The sequence below is a fragment of the Bidens hawaiensis genome, unplaced genomic scaffold, assembly GCF_021521415.1.
Source record: "Bidens hawaiensis isolate Kalapana, Puna unplaced genomic scaffold, B.hawaiensis_p1.1 tig00031175_1, whole genome shotgun sequence".
Lineage (NCBI taxonomy): Eukaryota > Viridiplantae > Streptophyta > Magnoliopsida > Asterales > Asteraceae > Bidens > Bidens hawaiensis.
In genome coordinates this window covers 214,526-217,796 of record NW_027495245.1, presented here as the reverse complement: position 1 = coordinate 217,796, position 3,271 = coordinate 214,526, and positions in this window count along the sequence as shown.

The window sequence follows — 3,271 nt, the reverse complement described above, 5'->3', positions numbered from 1 at the left end:
TAGGTTCATTGAAAATTTCTCTAGTATTGCCGTTCCCTTAACTTCGTTAACTCGTAAAAACATCAAGTATGAATGGGGAACCAAACAACAAGAGGCGTTCGATATACTTAAATAGAAACTCACCCAAGCACCTATGCTAGCCTTTCCAGAAGGTATCGAGGATTTTGTAGTCTTAGTGACGCATCTCACTCCGGTTTGGGATTCGTAAAGATGCAACGAAAGAAAGTGATCTCTTACGCCTCTCGTCAACTCAAGGTACACGAAAAGAACTACACAACTCACAATCTAGAGTTAGGCACCATAATCTTTGCTTTAAAGATATGGAGGCACTATCTCTATGGAGTAATATTATCGTGTATACCGATCATAAAAGTTTGAAACACATATTTGAGCAAAGAGAACTCAACATGCGTCAACGACGCTGGATGGAAACACTAAATGTTGCGAAATCATTTATCATGAAGGTAAAGCCAATGTTGTGGCCGATGCCCTAAGTCGTAAAGAACATAAAAAACCAAGAAGAGTTGATGTGTGAAAAACGTAGATAATATTAAAAACCAAGTTTTATCGAATTCACTTAAAAACCACACAATCGGCAAGTGTACCGGTCACAATGTAGCTAGCAAGTAAGAACGGATATCGAACCTAGGACACTATGGGTAAACTCTAATTATTAAACCTAAAATATTACTAACCTAGACTTTCTTTTGATTTTTTAGAAATTTTTTTTACATTAATTAAACTAATAAAACTTAACTAATTAATAATTAACTAAAAATAAAACTTTATAAAAATCGGGTTTTAAAAAAATATGAGAAACGACTACCTAGGTAATGGGATCCTACTAGTATAACAAAGTAATCTACCAAATCCTATGTAGTTTAAGGGTTTAGCCAACAATCATATTCAATAACAACACAAAATAAATAAGTCTAAAAACTGAATTCATAATGAAAACACTAAATTCAAACCACAAAATAATGATGTTTGGTTGAGTAGGTATTGAATCCAAACGTTCTCTGCTCGAACCAAAGTGCTCAATCCTCTTTATTTCTTATCCTTGCGATTAACAGCAGCCTCATGACAGCTCCTCTCTTTTCCGTCCCCCCTCCAAATTCTTTGTGATCTCCTTTTATTTCCTTTTGGTGGGCCTAACCTTGTTGTCATGTGAGGCCACAACATGAGACGTAGATAATTAATGGCCAAACAAATATTTATCTTTAGCCCAACAAGAATGTAGTAATAATATCTAGATCATTCGTTTATCAAAAATCTTGAATGGTAACATGCTCCAATGCTCACGTGAGTCCTGTTTACCAATTTTAAAAACAATTAAATGAGACTTAAATTCCATTCAAGTCACAACACTCAATAATAATTAATATGAGTTTCTCATGTGAATTAAGCATATAATGTTAACGTCATTTAATTCACAGTATATATCCATTATAAGCCATTACTTCTAACTAGTATTTATCAAAAATATGAACTAATTAGGGATGAATTATTGAAAACTAACTCAAAAAGCGATTAAAAGTGTGAAGAGTATTTATATAATAACATGTATAATTAAGACCATATCAAGAGTCCAAGCATTAAGACTAGAACTCCAAGTTGATCTTTACGAACAAATCAAATCTGCTCAACTCCAAGCGATCAATGAAAACAAGATCTCGGACGAAAAACATAACGGCACCATTGACTCGCTAGTCAAGGGTGACGATGGTATACTTAAAATGGGAAACCTGATTTGGGCACCAATCGTTGGGGACTTGCGTGAAAATATTATGAATGAAGCCCACAAATCCAAGTACATGATGCACCCCGGTAGTGATAAGATGTACCAAAATCTTAAGCCGAACTACTGGTGGAACAGAATGAAAAAGGACATCGCTTCGCGTATTGCGAAATGTCTAACATGTTTGAAAGTCAAGGTTGAACATCAAAAGTCATCGGGATTGCTTCAGCAACTCGAACTTCCCGTTTGGAAGTGGGAGTTAATAACCACGGACTTCATCAAAAAACTCCCGAAAATGACTCATCAACATAATGCTATTTGGGTCATTGTGGATATACTAACATAATCCGCACACTTCATACCAATCAACGAATCATACTCAATTGATAGATTAGCGTGTATCTATGTGAACAAAATCGTTGTTTTGCATGGAGTACAGTTGTCTATAATTTCTTATCGAGACAGCCGATTCATGTCGCATTTCTGGAAAAGCTTCCAACAAGCGTTAGGCACAAAGTTAAACCTTAGCATCGCCTATCATCCACAAACTGATGGGCAAAGTGAAAGGACGATTCAAACGCTTGAAAATATGCTCCGCGCTTGTGTGATCGATTTAGGTGAAAGTTGGGATGACCATTTAGCCCTAATGGAATTTTTGTATAACAATAGCTATCACACGAGTATTCAAGCCGCACCGTTCGAAGCATTATATGGCCGAAAATGTAGAACGCCCGTGTGCTGGTCTGAAACCGGAGATAATCAATTGTATGGACCCGAGATATTCCAAGAACCCACCGACAAAGTGTTACAAATCCGAGAACGACTTATAACGGCACGTGATCGCCAAAAGAGTTACGCCGACGTCCGTCGAAAGCCGTTAGAATTCAATGTCGGTGAAAAAGTTTTAAGTCTCGCCATGGAAAGGCGTCGTTCGCTTCGGCAAGAAAGGAAACTTAAGTCCTCGATTCGTTGAACGTTTAGAGGTACTTGAACGAATTGGTACTGTCATACCGTTTGCGACTACCATAGGAAATGAATGGGATACACGATGTATTTCATGTCTCTAATCTGCGCAAATGTTTAGCTGACGAATCTTTGTCTATGCCTCTAAAAGATGTCGAAATCAATGAAAACTTAAAACTCGTAGAACGACCAATTGAAATCAAAGATTCAAAAATAAAGAAATTAAAGAGACGAACATTGAAAATAGTAAAAGTAAAATGGGACTCACGAAGAGGCCCCGATTATACTTGGGAACTTGAATCCGAAATGAAGAAAAAATACCCCCACTTGTTCTAAGAGCGAATCTCGCGGACGAGATTCATTCCAAGGTGGGGAGGATGTAATCGTGAATGTTTCGGGTTATAAATACCAAGTTCAAAAGATAAAGGACCAAAAATGAAAAAAATTCTAAACTCTAGGGTTTAAATTGAAAATTCTGTTTTCCTGATACACGATGGATCAAAAGGAAAACCCATCGCGTATCGCGACGGGTTGTCTGACAAGCAGGACACGTGGCCTGCCACGTGTACA